The following is a 12,231-nucleotide window of genomic DNA, read 5'->3' on the forward strand; positions in this document are numbered from 1 at the left end:
GCTTTGAAATCTAAGTAAAAACCCAAGGGATTATATTAGGATCGCGTTCAGGGGTCGGGTGACAAGTTTGGATGTCAAAAAGTGAAGAAACCAAATTACTCTAGAAAACTAACACTTTCGCGTCGCATGGGGTGGCTCGGCTGTGTAAATTGCTGGTGCCTGTCAGAAACTGCTCTCTGAACTTCCCACTACAACACCGTATGGGACGACGCTAGGGACGGTGCGCCTGTACAAATTTCTCAGAGTATTCTTCTGTTTCAGCTTGGAAAGGGTAGTTTCATCCGGGCTCGTTCCTACATGGAATAAATACACCAAAAACATAATTTTTAAAGGACTTTTGACCTTTGAAGCTTTTAGAGAGCATTGGAGGCTACAAGACACAAGATTTCATCATATTTCCATCAATTCAATATGAGAGTTTGGATTGTAACGTTAGATTGATGTATTTTTACTCTTTAATTCTATTAGTGATGACTTCCTCCATGATTATGGAGTAGTTTCCCTTAGGGTTTGACGGATATGGTGTTTTGATTTATATTTATAGATTTTAACTCTAGTTCTTTGCTTGAATTCGTTTATAGAGCTTTGAATTATTTGCAACTTTATTCGCCAGTTTATTTAATCAAAAGAGGAATATTGTGGTGATTATCTTGCATTATTTTGTTTGGTTTAATTCAATAATTCTATAAAGTAAGCGAAAGAGCTTGTTGAATTATTGATTAAATCAAGTTAGGAGAAGATTCGAGAGACATTTTCCTGATGACTAATCCATTAACACATGATTGCACATTTTCACATTGCTTATATTAGTTCACCTTGTAGAGTTAAGATTTAATCGAGAAAGGATTCTTGACTAAACATTTGAATTAATCATCGAGTGAATTCGTGAGAATCATTTGAACATTAGTGTGAATTGAACAAGAGTTGGATCCCCAATAGCTATCTTGCACCTATCATGTCACGACCCTTATTTCTCCCATTGATATTTCGGTATTGGCTCAACTCTTGTCTTTCAGTGATTAATTTTTAATTTTTTTCGTTTCATAGTTAATTTTAGTTATTAATCATCCTAATCAAAGTGTTAATCATCCTGAATAGCATTAAGCCAGAAATTACTTGAACATTATTTAAATCCAATCACTATGGAGACGATAATCATAACTATACTATCTTTGCTAGCGAGCATTAATTTTGTATTGTGATTTGCGCTCGTCATGTGCAAACTGGCGAACAGACCCCAATCCCGTAAACTTTTGTCGGGCCATAAAAAATGACCTAAGGAATAACAATTCATCGCTTCACTATGATCGTTCTTCATTTTTTGGTATTTTAGGTCCATAAAACTAGAACTTCAACTGATTCTCAGATTTTCGTGTGCTATAGGCCACGCCATCTGTACATCTGGGCGACTGGTCTCGAATCGCCTAAAAAAATTTCGGCCCATCAAAACCGACCCAAAGAATAATAGTCACCGCTTCACTGTGATTGTTCCTCATTTTTTCTGCCTGATTCCTAGATTTTCGTGTGCTATAGCCCACGCCATCTGCATGCATCCGAGCGACCGGACTCGAATGGCCTAAAATTTTGCCGGCCCATTAAAAATGACCTAAGGAACAATAATCACCACTTCGCCATGATTGTTCCTCATTTTTGGCGTTTTAAAGTAATAAAATTAGAATTCGACTCGAGTCCCAAATATTTGTGTGCTATAACCCATGCCATGTGCGTGTATCCTAGTGACCGAACCCGAATCGCCTATAAATTTTTCGGCCCATCAAAAATGACCTAAGGAAAAATAAGTCACTGCTTTGCCATGACAGTTCCTCGTTTCTGGCATTTTAGGACCAAAAAACTGAAATTTTGCCTGTGTCACGACCCAAAATTCATTAAGGTCATGATGGCGCCGGACACCACTGTCAGGCAAGCCAACAATAAATACTAAATTGGGTTCTCATTTTTATTACTTTTGAAATTATATTTTCCTTTAATATACATAGTAAAGAATGGGGATTTACAGAGTAAATAATAATACTTTTAACAAATTCAATACAGAATAGCCCATAAGCCTCCCAAAACCTGATGTCACAAGTGCATAAGCATTTACTAGGAATATAAAATAAAATACAGCAACTATCTGGAATACAAATTAGACAGGAAAAATATAAATAACTTTGAAGGAGACTCTACTGGCTGTGGATCATAATATAGAATGCAGCTCACCTAAGTTTCCGCATTATTCACACCTCTGTGCCTACAAGGCCGTTAGACATATATGTACCCGCACAAAAATATGTGGCAAGTGTAGCATGAGTACGTAAACAACGTGTACCTTGTAAGTATCAAGCCTAATCTCGAAGAAGTAGTGACGAGAGGTCGACTTTGTCACTTACTAAGGGTCAATAATATTAAAATAGAAATATTTAATTAAACATGATTTTTGTGAACAACAATAATTTTCTTAATAAGCAGAAATAATTAATTCTTTCAATTCCAAAAATTCTCAATTTATCAATTAGCTTCACAAGCTGCAATAAAATATCAAGATATCGTGTAATTATTGTTATTAGGCACGATTTCCGCAGTGGTCGTACGACCCGATCCAGAGAGTCGTATACACTGCCGAGGGACATGCGACACGATCCATAGATGCATCTATACTGCCAAGACGTTTGGACCGCTCCACAAGAAAGGAGGTCATTTTCTTATGATCCTACGGAATGAAAAGATATTATAATATTATCACATAAGGATGTACAATTTCCATTAACAGTCAAATATTTTGAGCAATAATGCAAATATGTGAAATTTCAGTCTCTTAATATTTTCTCTAACAACTTACAGTACAATTCTAATACTTTAATTAAATAAAGGATACAATTATCACAAGAAATTCATGATTTGAGTCCTAAACTACCCGGACATAGCAATATTAGTAGCTACGCACGGACCTTCGTCTCCTCGTGCGTACGTAGCCCCACAATTAGCAACAATTATTAATTTAAATCACCTATGGGGTAAATTCCCTCTTACAAGGTTAAACAAGAGACTTACCTCACTCCAAAGCTCCATACCCTGCTCCAACGCCACTCTAATACCTCACACCGATGTTTGTCGATCCAAAACTATACAAACAATGTGCAAATCAATAAATATGTGTTCAAATACCCATGATTAATCAATTTAAATAATTTCCAACTCTTCTTGAAAAGTCAGTAAAATTTACCCTCGGGCCCACATGCCTAGATTCCGAAATTGTTTGAAGATAAACGTTACCCATAACACCACAAACTCGATTTTATCATTTATTCCAAATTTCATGTCCAATTTCGTGGTAAAAATCCAAAAATATCAATTTCTAGATTTTTCTTCAAAACCCCAAATTTCTACTAATTTCCATAAATTTTCACGCCTAAATTCGTATATAAACCAAGTATTTAACTTGCAATAGGTAGGAATCACTTACCTTGACATAGATGATGAAGATGGAGCTCCAAAATCGCTCCTAGGTCGGATCCCATGAAGGAAATGAGATGAAATGATCCAAACCCATTTTTGCAAACTTATACACTTATACACTGCCCAGGCGACCCTTCTTCGCGTTCGCGATGAATATAATTCTCAAAAGCCATTTTCAAACTCTTCTCAAATAGTCTCTAGTATACTGGTCATAACTTTCTGTACAAAACTCCATATTACAAATGGTTTGCCTTTCTGGAAACTAGACATCAAGGGCTATAACTTTCATATGTTTCTTATCTCCCAATTCATTGTAGATTGCGAGATATAAGCTTCTAAAGTCATCCCTGCGCAGCAGATATTTCCAAACTCTTCCCGAATAGTCTGTAGTGTATCTACCATAACATTTTGTACACAACTCAAAATAACAAAAGGTTTACCTTTCTGAATACTAGACACCAAGGGCTACAACTTTCATTTTTGGATCATCTCCAGATTCGTTATAGATTGAGAGATATAAGCTTTCGAAGTCAAACGACAGACAACATAAATTGCTTCTTCGCGAACGCGAGAGACTCTTTGCAAACCCGAAGAACAAAGTCCCAGCAACAGAATCCTTCTTCGCGGACACGAGAGTCGTCTTGCGAATGCGAAGAACAACACCAGAACCAGCAACCAACAGCATCAAAACACCCAAACTTGGTCCGGAACCACCCCGAATCACACCCTGAGGCCCCGTCCAATCGTACCAACCAGTCCCAATACATAACACGAACCTGCTCGAGGCCTCAAATCACATCAAACAACATCAAAACCACGAATCACACCCCAATTCAAGCTTTATGACGTTTAGAACTTCAAACTTCTACATTCGACGCCAAAACTTATCAAATCACGTCTGACTGACCTCAAATTTTACACACAAGTCACAATCGACATTACGGACCTACTCTAACATCCAGAATCGGAATCCGACCCCGATATCAAAAAGTCCTCTCTCGGTCAAACTTCTCAAAATTATCCAAATTTTCAACTTTCGCCAAATGACCCCAAAATGACCTATGGACATCCAAATCCACTTCCAGACGCGCTTCCAATACCAGAATTACCATACAGAGCTATTCCCAGTCTCAGAATCCCAAACGGACATCGATAATATTGAAATGCACTTTAACCTAAATTTATGAAATTCTTCCAAAATGCCAACTTTCCATAATAGGCGCTGAAATGCTCACGGGTCATCCAAAACCCGATCCGATCATACACCCAAGTCCAAATTCATCACACAAACCTATTGGAACCATCAAATCCCGATTCCGAGGTCGTTTTCTAAAAATGTTGACCGAAGTCAAACTCGCCCTTTTTAAAGCCAACTAAGGAATTAAGTGCTCTGATTTCAACCCGAACACTTCTAAATCCCGAACCAACCATCCCTGCAAGTCATAAATTAGTAAAAGCACATACGAGGAGTCTTATTTAGGGGAACAGGGTTCTAACAGTCAAAACGACCGGTTGGATCGTTACATTCTCTCCCACTTAAATATACATTCGTCCTCGAACGTGCTAAGAACTACTGCAGAGTTGTCCGAAATCACTATTTAACACTCCGTGCACCTTCCGGTGCTACCACTACTCAGTTGAGCACATTAGCTCGAGCCAATCTAAAGATATTCCCCTTTATTGTGGGCAAATAAGCCTTAGAGCCCAATTCTAACCTCCAGAATTCTCCACCAGGCATGTTTCCAACATACGAACACCGTACCAATCACTACACGATGCACCAATACAGGATTGCATACCTTTGTTGAATTTAAACCATGCACCGCATAATTCACATGACCATAATAACATCCTCCGACAACAATAGCCGAAATTCCACGAATCTGATGCCCACAACACACCTCATGACACATATAAGTCCTATTCCAACTCTTGCAATGCTTCCACTATGGAAGAAATGTGTAGAAATTCATAACCAACTACCGAGTCAACAAATCATTGAGTTTATCCTTCTGACAAGAACCATTACCTCTTTATGAACCAAATAAAAATATTTGCTCTTTAATATGTTTCATATAAATCTGATCGCACGGATCCCAGGTCCAATAATCTTGTCTCCCCCAGCATAAGCTACTCATAAGCCACCTCAGATACTGCCAAAAATCTCATATGATGCCACAATGTGCCCAACAACTACAAACTCGAATGTGATACATAAAGAAAACGAACTTTGGAAAGAACCACTCAACCCACGTAACTAATTAAACAACCGAAAGGATGTTATGAACCTTCCTCATAAACAAGAAACAAAACACACAAGAATAGATATAGGGAACTGTACTCAACATCACATTATTGTGGCGTGCACCCCAATCCACACATGATACCGTTGCGGCATGCAACTCCATCCAAACAACATACCCGTGGTGGCGTGCCACCCGATCCACACATGACAATAAATAGGGAAGCACCCATCAAGCCAAAACGCTTGTAGCCATGAAATACCTGAATGTCAACCATAAGCACACTAAGTGCACAATACCATCAGATATCGCCATACACTACAAAACTCAAGCACGACTAAGGTGCAATAAATGACCTGCATCTCGAGACTCATCCTGCTCATATAATATCGCAAACTATACGGGATCTCAATACAAGTGCGAATAATTAAACCGCCTCACAACCCACACGGCACAATAGAGAATACACGAAAGGGCTGACAACAGAAATAATATCCAAGTCTCGAAGACCCCTCCGAAAACAACGTTATGCTGAAATGAACACATCCAACTTGATATAGAGCCTACATTCATATTTAGATCCATCCACTGACCTCAAGCCGATTTTGATCATATCATACTAGGCCAATATCCTTCCAAAGATCCACAATAACCTTTTTCCATGACACACAATAACATTCGTTAAATCCAGAACAAACATCATACAGTCCACAACCCAAGGAATAAAATGCCTCTCTGCATAAACTCACACGTTAGCGACCTCACCAAAATCTCCATACATGGTTTCAATCTATAAGAATCAGGTGACCACCACGCCACACCGATACAAATCTCCACGTGGGGTACACTCCCACAGCCATTCTGCACCATGTGGCAACATCTACATTCCCATACCACCGACCGTGCTAATCTGTAAGGTAATTCACAATCCACAAACCAATACACAATACTTCTTCCTCCGAACACCATTATCATGTGACACTAAGATAACGCCAGCTTACTCTAAACATCTAAATTTTCTTCCCTGCTCACCTGAGCGCGTGACATTCTTATCAAAACCGAACCTCAACCTTGACCTTCAACTTCTAGTTTCCATGCCGCTTATTGCACCTATCATGCTGCTATGCGATAATACACGTATTCACTATAACCCTTGAACTACTAGTGGAATAAGTCACTCCATTGGCCTTTCACTTAGCTCATTTCCGAAAAACCAATGAAACACGCAACTGAATTCCCAGACCCCAGAGATATACCAAAATAAAGTCGCAATCTAAGTCGCCATAACTCTCCCGGGATCCATTTACACAATAAAGCCATTCGAATCAGATACCTCTCAAATAAACCAAGTTATGGTGGATGTCAAGCCCACGAGTACAACCACAAATCATATGTATAACTTTAAGCTGAAGGAACTGATTACTGCCACAATCATACTGATTTAACCATTACTAACTGACCCAACTTCTTCAAATTCACTCTTCACTTACCTTAGAAATACTAGCAGCTCCATTCAAACATAACGAACTAAATCCGCACTCATCCTGAGTGACCTTATTTCATGAGACCACGTTATCTCAAAACCCACAAACTATCTCATACCCTCCATGTGCACATATTCGCATCTTCAACTGGTACACCCATTGTGATAATTCCTCTATGAATCCGAAATCATTTTCTTCCATTTCTCCAATTCTACACCGCAACCTGAAGATAACGTAGAACACTCCAAGCCCCTTTCATAATCTGCTTCAAAATCTCGATACTTAACCATACTACGGACTCGAAATCCTTATGCACCGCACTTAAAATTTTTGAATCCACTAAGACCGCTATTGAGAGTCACTCACTCTCACTTGGTCTCAACTATAATCAAACTCCAAGGCCCTGCTAGCACATGATCACCTTCTCAAAGAAGCACCCGACTGGATCACTTTCCTTGTACATCACCTCCACATGAAGCATAAACCCTGAGTCTTCTCAAAATTGAACATGAACCGATAAAGCCCAAGTATAGCACACATTTCTCCAATCCTTTGCTCAAACTACCACTGATGTTTTCTTTCCTTAGTCGTAATAACCTACCAATATGTTGATAACCAGAAACCTTACAAGTAGACAACCATGCCATCCAATCGTAGATTGTGGGGCTCTCCCACTTAGCTTGAAGCTACAATTACATAACCCTGGAACCCACTGATACTCCTTGTTCCCTATTGGCATAATGTTGCACAACTAACCTGCCAAATTTCTCATAACCTTTCTGTTAAACATTTCATGAGCACTCTGAGTCACTAGCCACATTCACATATTCGATCCAAACCCGAGCATTCGTAGTCTGATTGCCTTTCCTCCGCCGGAAATAAAAATATTGAATCTCCTAATCATGCACTGAGTAAAACCTACTTTCCAGTCATTCACTACCTCGACGCATAGTCAAGCATCCTACCATTACACAAAACCTGTGCGATAGCAATGCACGAATCGTTATAACAACCAATGGTAAATCTCAAAACCTTAGGTAATACTGATATTGAGCTAAAACGACAGAGCGACCTTCCGCAAGGCGACGACAATAGCTCAATCAAATATGCAGGGAGAAACATCCTGCACCACATCTGTAGTAAAATTAAACTTCCTCAATTCCCAATTTATAACAAGCACTTCACGCCACATAAGATAGAATAGGAAGGAAATGAAGGCATAAGCCTCAAAGGAATCGAATCGCATGATGAGCAATCAAGAAGGGAAGTGCTCATAATAGCCATGTCGCCTCTCGAAAATAAGTATAGACGTCTCTGTAACGATCTGCAAGACTCTACTAGACTTGCTCATGACTCGTGAGACCTAAGTGAACCTAGTGCTCTGATACCATGTTGTCACGACCCAAAATCCATTAAGATCGCGATGGCACCGGACACCATTGTTAGGCAAGCCAATAATAAATACTAAATTGGGTTCTCAATTTTATTACTTTTGAAATCATATTTTCCTTTAATATACATAGTAAAGAATGGAGATTTGCATAGTAAATAATAATACTTTTAACAAATTCAATACAGAATAGCCCATAATACTCCCAAAACCCGGTGTCACAAGTGCATGAGTATTTACTAGGAATATAAAATAAAATACAGTAACTGTCCGGAATACAAATTAGACAGGAAAAATATAAATAACTCTAAAGGACATTCTACTGGTTGCGGATTGTAATATAGAATAAAACTCACCTAAGTCTCCACATTAACCACACCTCTACGACTACAAGGCCGCTAGACATATATATACCCGCACAAAAATGTGCAGCAAGTGTAGCATGCGCACGTAAACAACGTGTACCCAGTAAGTATCAAGCCTAATCTCGAAGAAATAGTGACGAGAGGTCGACTTTGACACTCACCAAGGGTCAATAATATTAAAATAGAAAAAATTAAATAAACAGGATTTATGTGAACAACAATAATTTCCTTAATAAGCAAAAATAATTAATTCTTTTAATTCCAAAAATTTCTAATTTATCAATTAGCTTCACAAGCTGCAATAAAATATCAAGGTATCGTGTAATTATTATTATTATGCACGATTTCCGTTGTGGTCGTACGACCCGATCCAGAGTATCGTGTATACTGCCGAGGGACGTGCGGCACGATTCATAGATGAATATATACTGCCAAGACATTCGGCCCGCTCCACAAGAAAGGAGGTTATTTTCTTATGATCCTCCGGAATGAGAAGATATTATAAGATTATTACATAAGTGTGTACAATTTCCATTAACAGTCAAATATTTTACGCAAGAATGCAAATATGTGAAATTTTAATCTCTTAATATTTTCCCTAACAACTTACAGTACAATTCTAATACTTTAATTAAATAAAGAATTTAATTATCACAAGAAATTCATGATTTGAGTCCTGAACTATCCAGACATAGCAATATTAGTAGCTACACACGGACCCTCGTCACCTCGTGCATACGTAGCCCCCAAATTAGCAATAATTATTAATTTAAATCGCCTATGGGGTAAATTCCCTCTTACAAGGTTAGACAAGAGACTTACCTCGCTCCGAAGCTCCATAGCCGGCATCAAAACATCTCTAATACCTCAAACCGATGCTTGTCGATCCAAAACTATGCAAACAATGTGCAAATCAATAAATATGTGTTCTAATACCCATAATTAATCAATTTAAACAATTCCAACTCCGCTCGAAAAGTAGGTAAAATTCACCCTCGGGCCCACGTGCCCGGATTCCGAAATTGTTTGAAGATAAACGTTACCCATAACACCACGAACTCGATTGTATTATTTATTCCAAATTCCATGTCCAATTTTGTGGTAAAAATCCAAAAATATCAATTTCTAGGTTTTTCTTCAAAACCCTAAATTTTTACTAATTTCAATGAATTTGCACGCCTAAATTCATATATAAACCAAGTATTTAACTTGCAATAGCTAGGAATCAGTTACCTTGACATAGATGATGAAGATGGGGCTCCAAAATTGCTCATAGGTCGGCTCCCATGAAGGAAATGAGATTAAATGAGCCAAACCCATTTTTGCAAACTTATACACTGCCCAGGCGATCCTTCTTCGCGTTCGCGAGCCCCCCATCGCCTTCACGATGAACAAAATTTCTCAAAAGCTATTTTCAAACTCTTCTCAGACAGTCTCTAGTATAATGGTCATAATGTTTTGTAAAAAACTCCATATTACCAATGGTTTGAATTTCTGGGCTATAACTTTCATATGTTGTTCCTCTACCAGTTCATTGTAGATTGCAAGATATAAGCTTCCAAAGTCAGCCCTGTGCAGTAGAGATTTCCAAACTCTTCCCGGACAGTCTGTAGTGTATCCACCATAACATTTTGTACACAACTCAAAATAACAAAAGGTTTACCTTTCTGAATACTAGATACCAAGGGCTACAACTTTAATTTTTGGATCATCTCGAGATTCGTTATAGATTGAGAGATATAAGCTTCCGAAGTCAGATGACAAACAACAGAAATTCCTTCTTCGCGAACGCGAAGAACAAAGTCCCAGCAGTAGAATCCTTCTTCGCGAACGCGAGAGTCTTCTTGCGAATGCAAAGAACAACACCAGAATCAGTAATCACTAGCATCAAAACACCTAAACTTGGTCCGGAACCACCATGAATCACACCCGAGGCCCCCGGGACCCCGTCCAATCGTACCAACCAGTCCCAATACATAACACGAACCTGCTCGAGGCCTCAAATCACATCAAACAACATCAAAACCATAATTCACCCCCCAATTTAAGCTTTATGAACTTTAGAACTTCAAACGTCTACATTTGATGCCGAAACCGATCAAATCACGTCCGATTAACCTCAAATTTTGCACACAAGTCACATTCGACATTACGGACCTACTCCAACTTTCAAAATCGGAATCAGACCCCGATATCAAAAAGTCCACTCCCGGTCTAACTTCTTAAAATTATCCAAACGCCAAATGACCCCAAAATGACTTACGGACATCCAAATCCACTTCTGGATGCGCTCCCAATACCAGAATCACCATACGGAGCTATTCCCAGACTCGGAATCCCAAACGGACATCGATAACATTGAAATGCACTTCAACCCAAATTTATGAAATTCTTCCAAAATGCCAACTTTCCACAATAGGCGCTGAAACGCTCACGGGTCATCCAAAACTCGATCTGATCATACACCCAAGTCCAAATTCATCATACGAACCTATTGGAACCGTCAAATCCCGATTCTGAAGTCATTTTCTAAAAACGTTGACCGAAGTCAAACTCTCTTTTTAAAGCCAACTAAGGAACCAAGTGCTCCGATTTCAACCCGAACACTTCCAAATCCCGAACCAACCATCCCTGTAAGTCATAAATTAGTAAAATCATATATGTGGAGTCTTATTAAGGGGAATGAGGTTCTAACAGTTAAAACGACTGATTGGGTCGTTACAGCCTGATTCCTAGATTTTCGCGTGCTATGGCCCACGCCATCTGCATGCATTCGGACGATTAAACCCAGATCGCCTAAAATTTTGTCAGGCAATGAAAAATAATATAAGGAATAATATGCACCTCTTTGCTATGATCATTCCTCATTTTTTGGCATTTTAATGCCATAACACTTTAATTTTGCCCGATTCCAAGATATTCGTGTGTTATATAGCCCACACTATCTGCATGCATTCAGGTGACAGGACCCGAATTGCCTAAAATTTTGCCGGCCCATCAAAACGACTTAAGGAAAAATAGTCATCGCTACTCCATGATCGTTCCTCGTGTTTTGGCGTATTAAGGCCATAAAACTGAAATTCGTCCTGATCTCGGATTTTCGTGTGCTATAGCCCACGCCATGTGCGTGCATTTTGGAAACCGGACCCGAATCACCTAAACAAATTTTGGCCCATCAAAAACGACCTAAGGAACAATAAGTCACCGCTTCTCCATTACCGTTTCTTTTTTAATTTTTTAGCATTTTAGGACCATAAAACTAGAATTTCGTCTGGTGCCCAAATTGTTGTATG

This window comes from Nicotiana tomentosiformis, chromosome 1 (assembly GCF_000390325.3).
Source record: "Nicotiana tomentosiformis chromosome 1, ASM39032v3, whole genome shotgun sequence".
NCBI lineage: Eukaryota > Viridiplantae > Streptophyta > Magnoliopsida > Solanales > Solanaceae > Nicotiana > Nicotiana tomentosiformis.